Source organism: Marmota flaviventris, chromosome 1 (genome assembly GCF_047511675.1).
Source record: "Marmota flaviventris isolate mMarFla1 chromosome 1, mMarFla1.hap1, whole genome shotgun sequence".
In the NCBI taxonomy this organism is placed as follows: domain Eukaryota; kingdom Metazoa; phylum Chordata; class Mammalia; order Rodentia; family Sciuridae; genus Marmota; species Marmota flaviventris.
In genome coordinates this window covers 57,365,226-57,379,189 of record NC_092498.1, presented here as the reverse complement: position 1 = coordinate 57,379,189, position 13,964 = coordinate 57,365,226, and the positions used below count along the sequence as shown (strand labels likewise).

The 13,964-nt window shown below is 44.9% G+C and overlaps 1 protein-coding gene across 11 annotated transcripts in view; it reads right to left on the bottom strand.

Annotated features, from left to right (window-relative positions):
• Nucleotides 1-13,964, bottom strand: part of Atxn7l1 (ataxin 7 like 1) — a 243,741-nt gene that overhangs the window by 74,114 nt on the left and 155,663 nt on the right. Inside the window, exon 1 of one of the 11 annotated variants that reach the window (XM_071613115.1) lies at nt 9,159-9,246. The exons of 9 other annotated variants lie outside the window; for them this stretch is intronic. The gene's annotated coding sequence lies outside the window, so the exon portion shown is untranslated. Of the gene's footprint in view, nt 1-8,682; nt 8,958-9,158; nt 9,247-13,964 lie in introns of those variants that run through there. One more of the 11 variants, XM_071613123.1, reaches the window with a different exon arrangement.

The window sequence follows — 13,964 nt, the reverse complement described above, 5'->3', positions numbered from 1 at the left end:
GAGAATTATGACTTTGGACCTCTGGGTTCTTGGCTTCGTTTTCCACTGTTTTAGAGAGAGCTTCTTCCCAGAATTAGGGAGAATTAATCAATTTCTGACTGAGAGGGAGCTGTGCTGGTCAGTGTCCACCATCCCATTTCCTGGAACCGAGTCAGTGTGGGTGAGGGGGTGTGAGCCCCGCTGGAAGAAGTGCCCAGCACTGCTTTCTCAGTCATTTACAGCTTTGACTGGAGATAGTCTGCTCCTGTGGGTTAGGCTGTGAGCCTGTCCTCCAGGCCCTAGGCCAGCCAGGGCTACTGGGCACATTTTCCCAACCCAGGGGACTGTCAAGTAGAAGCCTGGTGGATGTTGCAATGCTTAAAAGAAACACAGATGAAAGGGCAGGCCTTCGGTCCTGGAAGCCTGTCTTTCCAGAGCCAAACATGAACAGCTTTCCTAGTACCTTTACTGAAAGTTCCAGGAGGACCTGGAGGACAGAGGTGGGCATATTTCCCTTGGGCCAGCTCTGCCAGAGCTCTCCGGCCTGCCTTTCTTGGCCCTGTTCTCTCTCCGTACCTCAGGTGCCCAAGGAGTAAGTAGATGGCTTAGGTTCTCAGCAAACAGGTGGTTTAAGATAATAAGATGCATACACTATTCTGGCTTCTGAGGAGCAACAAATTTAGAAGCATAACTCAAATACAAAAACAGGCAAGGGCAACCCAATTAAAAATGCACAAAGGACTTGAATAGAAATTTCTCCAAAGAAGATATAAAAATGGGCAATAAGAGCATATGAATAGATGTTCCATTTCACTAGTTATTAGGGAAAAGCAGATCAAACCACAAAGAGGTACTACCTCATGCACACTAGAACAGTACACATCCATAATCCCAGTAACTTGGGAGACAGAGGCAACAGGATCATAAGTTCTAGGCTGGCCTCAGCAACTCAGTGAGACCCTATCTAAAAAAAAAAAAAAGGGATTGTGGACATGTGGATGTAGCTCTGTGGTAAAATGCCCCTGAGTTCAATCTCTAGTAATTAAAAAAAAAGAGAAAAGAACAAGAGCTGATGATGAGGATGTGGAGAAACTGGAGTGCTTATGTACTCTTCTTTGAATGAAAAAATGGTATGGCCACTATGAAAAATGGTATGGTCATTCCTCAAAAAATTTAAAAAAATCTTTTAGAATTACCACATGATCTGCCAATTCCACTTCTGGGTCTATACCGAAAAGAATTGAAAGCAGTGTCTTAAACAGATATTTGTGAACCCATGATGATAGCAGCATTATTCACAATAGCCAAAAGATAGAAGCAACCCAAGGATCTATCAATGGATGCGTGGATAAACAAAATATGGTGTGTATGTATGTATGTGTGTATGTATGTTATTCAGCCTTAAAAAGGAAGGAATTCCTGATACATGCTACAACATGGATGAACCTTGAGGAAGTTTTGCTAAGTGAAATAAGCCAGTCACAAAAGGACAAACGCTGCATTATTCCACTGATATGAGGTACCTAGAGTAATCAAATTCATAAATGGAAAATAGAATGGTGGTTCTAGGAGTTGGAGGAAGGAGGAGTGAAGAGTTATTTTTAAACAGAAACAGTTTTTCAGTTTTGCAGGCTGCAGAATTGGGAGACTTGTAGCAATAGTGGCATAACAATGTGAATGGTTAAGATGAGCTGGGCATGGTGGCACATGCCTGTAATCCCAGCTAACTGGGAGGCTGAGGCAGAAGGACAGCATATTCATAGCCAGCCTGGGCAACTTTGTGAGACCTTGTTTCAAAATAAAAAATAAGGGCTGGCAGGGTTGTGGCTCTGTGATGGAGCACTCACCTTGCATGTGTGAGGAACTGGGTCTGATCCTCAGCAACCCATAAAAATCAATATATAGAATAAAGGTATTGTGTCCATCTACAATTAAAGAAAATAAAAACAAACAAACAAATAAATAAAGAGGGTTGGGGATGTAGCTCAGTGGCAGAACAACCCTGGGCTTAATCCCCAGTACTACACACACACACACAAAAGATGTAAATATCCAAATCCCCATCAATGGACCAAACAAAACTGTGGCTTATAGTGGCTTATATATACGAAGATGTATTATTTAGTCACAAAGAAGAATGAAGCATGACATGTGCTACAACACAGATGTATCTCAAAGATATTAAACGAAAGAAGCCAGACACAAAAGGTCATATACATTGTGTGATTCTAACCATTTGCAATGTCCAGAACAGGCAATTCACAGAGACAGAAAGCAAATTGACAAGTTACTAGGAGTGGTGGGTGGTGGGAAAGAGGAATAATCGCTTAATGTATATCTAGTCTGATTTCTGGCTATAACAGTAGGAGAATGATGTCCTGAATGACATGCAGGAACTGGCAGACCCCATGTGTAATGTCCTTGCTTCTGAGTTCCAGTTTGGTTGAACTGTAGAAGCCAGAGAAAACCCAGATCAGGAGAGGCCTGCAGGGCCAGAACAATCTATACACAGAACACTTTTAAGATAACTGGGAATTACCTCCAAACTCTGCTTGGAACCATATAAGGAGTGATTTTTAAGTTGAGATGATTTTTAAGTTAAGGTAATTAAGACAACCGGCAGGAGATACTAAACAGGCACTATAAGACAGTAACTCTCATGCACTGCTAATCTGGGTCCGTGAAGAACTGTTAATTTGTCTTAAATAATATGACACACACACAGAGACACACGCACTTACACTTACTGATAGCTCCCGGATTGTGTTCTCCCTATGTTTCTGTGTTAGGATCTTCTTTCATTATATATTGATAGTGATAATAGATGGTAGTTGGACTGTACTACTGTTTTGTTTTTAATGTATTTACTTGATAAAATAAATCAATGTGAATCCTAATAACTCACACACACAGACCATAGGCAGGTGCAACTAGCTATTTACAAATGAGACCCTGAGGTACAGCTGCCCTCCACCAGGCCCGTCATCCCGGATACAGCCACCACTTCATCAAAGGGATCAACACTTCTTAGACCCTGAGGTTGAGACTAACAGATTCTCCACAGGCAAGAAATCGCCCTGCTGGCCCTCTTCAGGGGGCCTGACATTGTCTCTCCACTATCCTGCAGGAGTGTAGGTTTGTCTTTCTGCAGGCTTGGCTCCGTGGCGCTCTCCACGGCAATAGCACCTGACAGTGTGGGGTAGACAGCACTGACGGACTGTTGGACAGCTCTCCCCTACGCAGAGCTTCTAGGTGTCTAGGCGATGACTACATGTTAATCTCACTCCAGCCCTGTGGGGTCTCCAGAAATGGTCTAATCCCCTTCCACAGGACATTTTGCTAAGTCTGAGTTCCCCAAAGTCTCTTTCCTGTCTAAACACCCCAGCTGCCTTTTAAAGCCATAAAACATGGGTTTCCACTCCCCTGCTGACCTGGATTTTTTCTGGAATTCAGAAGGGAGGATCTTACCTGTGGGGTCTTCCCAGCTTCTGCCTGTCCATTCAGGACATTATTCTCCTATTAAGGCAGCCAGAAATAAGTCTATATGCTTTATTTCTTACAGCTGTCTCACGCTTAAATCTTACTTCACCCATTTTGCTGCCAATCCACAGGTATCCTTTTTTTGGGGGGAGGGTACGAGGGATTGAACTCAGGGGTACTCGACCACTGAGCCACATCCTCAGCCCTATTGTTTTGTATTTTATTTAGAGACAGGGTCTCTCTGAGTTGTTTGGCCAGGTATCCTTTAAAAATACCTTCTCGCTGGATTCAGTCTACTGCTCCAGCCTGTTGGGATCTTTTTGGTTCCCGATCCACTAACATATCTATTCTCTCTCCCAAATCTACCACCTGGAGACTTGATAGGCCCGCCATCAATGCCATTCTTCTTCCAAATCCTCGTTTACCATGTGGAAGAGGCCAGGCCCAAGGATGCAACTTGATCCATGCCCCAGGGTGAGAGTGACCTGTGAACAGGTGTGCTTGACCTCACCTCAAGCCTCCTGCCACTCAGGGTAGGTGTGCCATTGGCCTACACTTCTTCATCTTCCTGGTAAGGATCTCCGAGTAACCTTGATACAGGAAGCTAAGGATCCCCCTCCTCTTATTGGTGGTGGTGAAGACTAAACACAAGACATGCCCAGCAGGGAATTATACACAGCGAGAGATCAGACACTGCTTTTGCCACTGACAAGAAAGATGACAATATGGACAATAAAACTGGTTTCCCTGTTCTCCAAATACCCTCCTTATTGGCAGCTCCATCAGGCAGCTGAAATCGATAGAGGGAGCACTGGCATCCAAGACCTAAAACCTGAATCCTAGTTCCCTCCAGAATTTCCATGCTCTGAGGGTAAGAGAACCTGCCTTTCCAGGGTACAGGGAGGAGTCAGAGAGATTAGATGTAAGATCAGAGGCTTAAAGCTGTGTCAGGCTGTGTAACCATAACACTGTTCTTTGATATAAATATTAAAAATCCAGTGTGATGATTATTACTAAAGAACTTACAAATAACTCAAAGATACCATTTCCATCAGCAGAAACCTACCCAATGAGCCAAAGAGGAACCTACAGATGTCCTCAAGCTGCCAGAGGGAACAGGGCTTCAGCCAGGGGCAGCTGGGCTGCTGCAAGGGATCAGATTCCTCATCTCTCTTGGCAGCAACCTCCTCTCCTCTCAGACCAGAGCTGAGGCTGGCTTACAAAGAAAGGATGGTGGGTCTTCCTCCCACACTTGCAAAGGGGCTATCTATCCCTGCATATCCCCTGACCAGGATCTGAGTAAGCAGCAGGTGGCTAAGAATGGGGAAGGCTGCATAATCCCTGGGCTTCCCTTGGATGGTGGTCTCTAAGAACACTGGGCTTTGGGTTCTGGCATTCTCAGGGCAGGCCCCCCAGAAACCCTGCTCTCTTCTCAGTTTTAGTGAAGAAATGATCTTCACTAAAACAAGACCTTGGAAACATTTTGCAAAGGGCTGTCAGAGGCATTTGCTGGCTCTTAGCAGCAACATCTCAGGGTCAAGGTACCCCATAGCAGGAGAAGAGGGAGAGAGGAACTGGCACGGCCAAACACAGGGCCCTGGGAAAAGAGCAGTGGTTAAAAAGGGAGGCAATAACTGGCACAAATAGGTTTGCCTCTCCCAGCCCCCCTAAGGCTGGTTTCCCAACTCCCAGGGGTAATGAATACTGAAGGCAGATTACACACACATATATGTAATTGTTGGCAAGACACTGAGAGGATTATGCCAATAAATCTATTAACATATCAGGGAGTTTGCCCAGAAAGGTGCTGGGAGGGAGAGGCCAGGAAGGGAAGGTAACAATTCTGGCTAGATAATTTTTGGAGGCTGCAGGTCCACAAACTACCCTAACTCAACCTATTTCTTCCATGGTCTTCCTCAAGACAGATAGGCTGCTGCAGTCACCTCGAAATCATCACAGCACAGGTGAAAGGTAACTCAGGCTTTCACAGCCACTGCCAATGTATTTTGGGGATTTTTAAAGCATTTTCTTGTCTTTCTCTCATTGTATCCTGTGACCATGTATCCACAAAGAGATGGCACCTGGCTCTGTACACACGGGGACACAAGAATGAACTCACAGGTGAATCTTCTCCGTGGCGGTTAGGCAGTGTTCTGAGGTGGCTACTTAATGGAGCTGAGACAGGACCAGGCTTGGCTGACTGGTGTTACGGGCTGAACTGTCCACTCCCCACCCCAGCTCCATGCCCATCTGAAGTCCTAACTCCTAGTACCTGAGATGAGGTCTTTCAAGAGGTGATGAAGTTAAAATGAGGTCATTAGAATGGGGCCCTAATCCAATATGACTGGTGTCCATTTAAGAGGAAGAAACCCCAAAGACACAAGTACACTGAAATGACCATGTGAGGAGGCCACCAGAGTGTGGCCCTTAGCAAGCCAAGGAGAGGCCGCAGGAGAAACCAATCCTGTTGGTACCTTAATCTCACAGTTTCCGAAACTGTGAGAAAATAAGCTTTGTTTTTTTTTAACTATCTGGTCTGTTTTATTTATGATAGCCCTCACAAACTAATACACGTGGCTTACTTGAAATCCATTCATGTTTACCATATCAGGGAAAAAAAAAGTGTGTGTGTGTGTGTGTGTGTGTGTGTGTGTGGTGTGTATTTCAGAGGACAGAGAGCTACTGGCCTCTGACAGGATCATAGCTTAATCCATTGTCTCTTAAGTGTCAGGTGTAGCAGGGCCAAGGTGGGGACAATCTCCTCATCCTCTTAATGACCAGCATATCCTGCCACCCTGGAATCCAGAGGTTGAGGACATAGAGCACATTTAATAGCTGGCCTGAAGCAGCAGTGTGACTCTAGGTCACAGCCTGCAGTAACCAACTTTTTAAAAATCAGCTTAGTTTCTTGTTTGGTCTCTCTTATGGGTCCCAACTAAACTGTGTGCCACTGCTGCGATTCTAGGAAAAGGTAAGACCTGGGGGGTGAGAAGGCGAATGTCCAAGTGAGGTAGCCCCATCACACTCTCATGAATTTGGTGGGCCAACCTCGACTATTTGGCCAGTGCTGCCCATCTCCTGCCTGGATGTCCTGGTTCTCCATGGGACCTTTGGACCCTGCCAGTCCCTGGGTTCCCACTGAAGGTGGGGTGGGCAGAACCACTCCCCTAGGGCCAAGAGAGGAGGTGGACTCTTAAATGCTTATGGCCACTAAGGGGCCAGCCACAGAGCATCAAGCAGCAGGTGTGTCATAGCACTGACTACCAGCAGAAGGAACCCAAGGTGGGGAAGGAAGGTACTGGCAGGCCGATGTCTAGAGGGGCTGGGAGGGACGATGTGCCACAAGAAACAGAGCTCAGAGGCACCTTCACTTTCCCAAGGATGGCAAATTTCAGGGGTATGACCAATTTAAATAAAAAACCCCACAAGAGCCCCGTGGATCCCCTCACGACTCTACATTCACTCTGGCCATAGGTTATTCACACAGCAAGGTGGGAGCCTCCACAATCATGGCTAGCCGAGATGCACTCCAAACAATGCACACCTCAGACCTGAGGACTTCAAAAAGTGGGTGCTAGATCCTCCCTGTTCCAACCTGACAGACTGGTCAAGGAAAGGGGAAGGAACCAGACTCTCACCTAAGGGGACAGATGGAATCTAATTAGAACCAGGAGTCTCTTTACATCCCATTGTAGCCAGTTTGCCCAGTGCAGATGGGACAGGGAGTAGATGCAGGTCTGATGGATGATATCAGCCCTGAGTTCAGCTCCCCAGCCGGGCTGTGCAAGCCAAGCCCCATCTCCAGCCTTTTCTACTGGGACCAAAGGGCTTGACTTGTCCTCTGCCAGCTCCGTGGGAATGGTGTGAGAAAGCACAGTATACTGTCAACTGTAAAAGACCCAAATGGAGCCAGCCTCATCATTATTCTCTGCAAGGTTAGAGGAGACAAAAGAATTACACTTCTATGTGGAGGAGAAAAAGAAATCCGCTCTTGGCAGCACTCAAGTAGATATAACGACAAGCTTTGGCCTAATGCTCACATTTACTACCTTGGAAATTTCCGTTTCAACTGTCTGTTCTCATATGTGTGTGCTGGGGTGAGGGGGATTTGGATCCGTCTGTGTAGGACCTAAGGACCCAGATCAAAGCTAACTGCCTTCTCAGAAGGCCTGCACATGGCCCAAACCGTGTTGATCGCTTTCTCCTCCTTTTTCGATTTGTTTGGTTTAAAATATTTAACCTGAGGCACAATGAAGTGTTTCATTTACAATGCTCTCCCGGACCATTAGACTGGGACTCCGCGCTCATTATGCTGATGAACGTGCTACTTACCCATGTAAATTCCAGGAGCAGCAGCCTCCAAGACAGCGCGGGAGATGGGAGGTGCTGAAGGTACCCTATCAAGGACTGATTTAATTACACAGCCATTCAGTGGGCAAAGCACAGCAATTTTTAGCCAAACATTCTAGTAAATATTATGGGAAACCCTTTTATAGAGTGCTAATTCTGGCTTGGTGTTTTCATATGTGCCCGGTTTTAGTTCTCATTCAAACAAGCATAGGGGCCCCCAAAGATGCTACCAACAGCCCAGAAAAATCACACAGACAACATTTAAAAAATGTTATCAACATCTCCATATCACGGTCATTCTTGTGCCGACAAACTTTAAAATCCACTAGCTTCCCTGGGGTCATCTTCTTCAGTCCCCTCCCCCATGCCCTGAGTCCTGCCAACGGATCTCCAGGGTAGGCTTCAGGTCACTGGATGACACTGCTCCTGAAAGTCTGACAAAACAACCACTGCAAACTCATTTTGGATGTTTGAAACAATACCCAATCACTGCACCCACCCTCGCAGAGCGTCCCAGAGGAAATGGCATCATCACTTTCATTTTACTCCTTTCTACCCACCAAAGGAAAATAACATGTCCCGTGACAATTATCAGGGCATCTGATATCTGCAGCTGGAGAGTATGCTCTGGAATGTTATCAAGTGACCTTTCATAGGAACTAATTTTCAAGAGTGAAAAATCACCCCTTGCTGCACACGAGCTCACCGGCGTTTCTCTAAGTGCAGGAACGCATTTCACTTTCCACTGTTGGAACAGAAACCCTCTTGCATCCCCGTTTCTTTAAAAAAAAAAAAGTCTATAAATAACCCAGGATCAGCAAAATTATGCAAAACATCCTGCTAGAAGAAGAAATGTAAACTAAAACCACTTACAGAGAGACTCAGGCTGCCAGCTTAATCTGATGCTACGACGACTGTAAACATGTTGTACTTTTGGAACCTGAAGAGATCCACATTAGCACGGATGCCATCGCAAAGAAAAGAAAAAATAAAAATAAAAAAAAATCGCAACAACAACAAAAGCCCAACAACCAAAACAGAGCAACGTGATTCCGTATTCTGCACAGTGCACGACCCGACGGCTGACCAGCTGCAGTCAATACCAGCTACCCTCGCTTGCACACGCCAACTGTTTTGACTACAGGCACTTGTTAAACACAGAGTTTCAGGTCCTACCAGTTGGACACCAGAAGTTCATAGAACTGACCCAGTGCCAAGAACAACAAGCACAGAAAGCGAAACGGCTGCCTCGTGCGTGTTTTTGTTAACTGTTTATGCAAGCCCCAAAGCAACTGGGTAACAATTAAGAATAAAGAAGAACTTAAATAACAAAAGCAAAAGATTATCACCTTAAAGGAAATGTAGATGCTGGCAGATAAAGGACAGACGTCAAGCTACTTTATCGATGGGGTGGGTGGGTGGTTTTTCGGAGAGAACCGGTGTTGGGTGGGGGGGGGGAGGGCGGGTGTCACATGACACACTGTGGTTATTAGCAGAAGGAACTGGTTGCTTCCTTCAAGCATCTTTTACTTGGAGATTAATTTAAGAGATTTTTTTTGCAAATGCTGAGGCCTTGGTTCACATCCGGGGGTGTCAGCAGCAGAGTTGGAATTTGGAAGTTGGTAAATCCCAGGGGAGAAGAAAGGGACATGCTGAATGAAAATTTTCAAGACGCAAAGAAAGGACGTTCAAGTTCCAAGTTCCGTACTGTGTGTGATGAGGCCATTGACACAAGCAGCTAACGGGTGCTGGCTCAGGAATAGAAGCTGGTGTGTCCCCTTTTGAATGAGGACTTCTGGGACCAACTTTCTCTCTAATCAAGACTGGAGTCTACACTGTCTGATTATGATGGTGAATAGTCTTTTCACCTGGCAAAATAAGATAAAAGGATCACACTTAAGTTGCCCAACAAGTGTTTCCATTTCTTCCCAAGAATGCATCAAGCAGTATTTAATTTAAGGACCAAAATAATAATAATAATAATAATAATAATAATAATAATAATAATAATTTAAGGACCAAGACAAATAACCAGATTGAATTTTAGAGTTTCCTGAAGATTTGAGAAAACTGAATTCTAAGAGAATTGGGGTATGAGTGAGGTATTTTAAATTGCTGAGTGGATTTATACTTAATGCCCCCTTCCCTCTCCCCGCCATCTTTCTATCATCTGATTTAGAGGAAAGTAATTAGAAAGTAGCTATAGGTTGTTTGTAAATGCCACTGTAATTGTAGGCCAGATTCATGTTTATTCTAGAGAGTAAATGTTTCTCTGTATCTGGGGTCGCTCATGCCGTGGTGGTGAATAGGAACCCACAGGATGGCTGCCCTTTCCTCCAGAGGAACCCACATTTCATTAAGACTATATATAGAAATGGATCTGAAATGGAGCCACCCTGCAGTGAAGTGTGGCAGTCAGCTGACAGCTTAGGGAGAATTGCAAAGGCACCTGAGAACATCTCTGCAAAAGAAAGCCTGAAAGAAGCAGGCTGGGGTGGGGAGAGGAGGAGGATGGAGGGACTCAGCCAGAGAAAAGGTGCAGGTAGGTCCCTAGAGGTGAGTCTTCACCCAGCCCTGGCCTCAGGTTGGGTGAAGGATCCATTAACGTGGCCCCAGAACTGCTGTGAGCCAGCCTCTCACTGAAAGCTCCACCATTTACAGGTCTTCTTCTTGCACAGTATTACTTGGTCCTCAGAAACATCCTGTGAGATAGATGGGAAAAGCTGCTAATATCATTGCATTTTACAAAGAAGGAACTCAGCAAAACCTGTGATGTTCCCAGGGTCCTGCACCCAGGAAGGTGTGCTGAGGTCCATTTCCTGGGCCTCAACCACAGGTACCAGGACTTGCCGGTCAGGTGCTTTAGACTTGATATTTTCTTGTCTTTTTATTTATTCTTCCCCTCCCTCCCACCACCCCTCCCCTCTCCTTCCCTCCCTCCCTCCCCCCTCCCTGTTTTTTCTCCTTCCTTCCTTCCTTCCTTCCTTCCTCCTTGTGCATGCTGAACATATGATCTCCCACTGAGACACACTCCAATCTCTTGTAAAATACTTTAACAGTTGGATGCTCTATCATTCGCATTTTTATAGACAAGTAAACTGAGATTCAGAGAGAGAGTATATGATTTGGTAAAAACCACACTGCAAACCATAAACGGCACCAGATCTTCCAACTCCTAGCACCAACTCCTTGCCTCAATCATGTTTCCAGAAAACAGAATGATAGAACTAAAAAGATTAATAAAATTGTTTGATTATAAAAGCACAAGATTGCTGGGCATGATGGCACACATCTGTAATCCTAACGACTCAGGAGGTTGAGGTAGGAGGATTGCAAGTTTGAGGCCAGTCTCAGTAACTTAGCAAGGCCCTAAGCAACTTAGTGAGACCCTTCTCAAAATAAAAAATAAAAAGGGTTGAGGATGTGGATCAGGAGTTAAGCACTCTAGGTTCAGTCCCTGGTACCAAACAAAAACAAATAAATAAAATAAATAAAAACCAACCAAACAAAAAAGCACAAGATCTTCCTTGATTTCTCACTGTCTTCATGGCTTTTTTTGTAGCAGTTCCCAGACAGCCAGTGTCTTGGAAAGAAGGATTCTTTTCTATGATGGGTGAGCTTTGGACACCCTCTCCATCCAGTTCACACCCTCTCTAATTTGAACAGTTCACCCACATACCAAACCTGGCTCCTTACCCACTCCTAGTCTAGGAAGAAATGGAGCCGAATATCTCCACAGATCTGCTATGTTGTCCATTAAGAAGCTTGCACACCTAGAAGGTGCGTTGTCAAATGCTAGGCATGTGGCTGAGCATGCAGTGTGGTGGATCTCTTCCACAACATGCACTGTAGAGTTCACCCTTTGCCAAGTTCTTCTGCAACAGAGGCCTCTGAAAATACCGGACCACATGAAAGTTCCCGCTGTCATGCTCCCTCTCCTCTGTGCCCCGTGAACACATTCACTGCTTGAGTAGGGGTGCTATTACTATTATGGGATACACTCAAGTAGGGTTTGGTGCTTTCCTCTGAGGGGGCCTGGGAGTGGGTTACCAATGGCCAGGGAGTTTGAAGGACAATGAATGTTTGTCAGGAAATGAAGACTTAGGGCTAGGACAAGAGATGCTAAATGTTGAAGACAGGAAGGGAGCTGGTAATAAGGTGATGTTTAGAAAGTTCTACAATGTTTTGCCACTCCCTCATGAATCCACCTCTTCCTGAATAGATGAAGAAATCACAGAATCAAGGCTAGAGAAATTGGGTGTCAAGATGGACTTTACCTTGAATGTAACTGAAGCAGCCTAGATCATGAAGACTAATCAAATCTACATGCTTCCACTGACTAGAAAAGCTCTGTGGTTAGAGGGGATATATATGTGGTACCTCTCTGGCTTGTAAACACTCACTTTGAGGTTGCTTTGGTAACCACATAACATTTGCATCCATGCTGCCTGCAAGAAGATGAGCACTGGGTAAATCAGAAGCTTGGCAGGAAAGCTTCTTTGCTTATAAGCTACAAGTGAGTAGAATATGTCCAGGTAACTTGTGACTCTTCTGAGCATAGAGACCATTTAAAAAAAACCCTCAAAATCAGACCCACGATTTGATAAACTCTGGCATATTTAGGGAAGTTGTTTAAAATCAGAACTTCTGAAAGTTCAATAAGGCCTGGCCACCAAATTTGTGATATCAAACTAGTAAAAAACAGAGGCATATGCAATATTAACAGAAATCTGCTGCAGTTATTATTGACGTGCTTAGAAAAGCAGCTCTACTCCACACCAGAAAAAAAAAAAAAAACTGCTTTGCTGCTGCTGAGAGATGAGGGCTGTTTGGGGAATGCTGGTGAGCCAGTGTATCTAGTCCGTGAATAGCACCATGGATGCAGACAAAGCTGGGGGCCCTGTGCCCATGCTCTGGACATCTCATGAGTCAAGGGAGCTGCATGAGAGCACTCATGAAGGAGGAGGTTGGTGGAGGACCAGTGCAAGGTTTTAAGCATGTCTGGATGTGTGGAAAGCTGCTCAAAAGGGGATGGAATCAATATAGGACAGAGTTCTGATGGAGGGTGTGTGTGGGGGGGCTGGTTAGACATACACATTAGCAGCAGTTGCTACTACAGGCTGCAGCTTGGTCTGCACCCTTGGAATCTGGTCCCTGGTATTGCCTTGCAGACTTCCAGCCAGTATTTGCACTGGGCTTGACACTCTGCATGTCTGTCCTATCTCCTGGATTCACAGGACCAAGCCAGTCTGCTTGATTGAATCTGTGAGGAGCTTTCAGCTTAACTTTTATGATGTGGACCTACAACTCAAGGCATTTTAGCTAACATCATAGGTTAGTTTTGCACATATGGGACCACATACCCTAAAATTTTCAAGAGAGTACAGATTTCAACCAGCCTCAGCCAGAATTACACAGCAATTTGAAAAAATGACCTTATAGTGAAGGTCAATGAATATGGGGAGGCTGCAACCTAGACCACTAGACTGAAGTTCTTTGAGGGCCAGTTCTGAATCTCCTTTATCCTTGTAGGACAAGGCCTAGCCTTGAGCATAGAGGTGTTGTGTTTTCAATACAGTGTGAACGAATGAATGCCTCTCAACTGTATTACAAAGATACATGTATAGCTTATTAGGTCAAATCAATATCTTTATATTAAATGTGTCTTAAATTTGGTGTTTTAAAAAAGTTGTCTGGGTGTGGTGGTGCATGCCTGTAATCTCAGACACTCAGGTGGTTGATGCAGGAAGATTAAAAGTTCAAGGACAGCATTGGCAACTTCGTGGTACCCTGTCTTAAACTAAAATGAGGAAAAACAAAACAAACAACAACAAACAAATAACAACAAGAACAAGAATAAAACAAGATAAGACTGGGACCTGTGCACTCCTGTATCCCAGGGACTCCAAAGGCTGAGGCAGGAGCATCAGAGTTCAAGGTCAGCCTCAGCAATTTAGAGACCCTGTCTCAAAAGAAAAAAGAAAAGGATTGGGAATGTAGCTCATTGAGCCTTCTTGGGTTCAATCCCCAGTACCATATTAAAAAAAAAAAAATGGCAGGGGTAGAGTGCCCCTGGGTTCAGTCCCTAAAGCCACACACAGACACACACATACAAAGGTGTTTTGTGGTTCAAGTTAGGTAGATGGTAGAAAGGC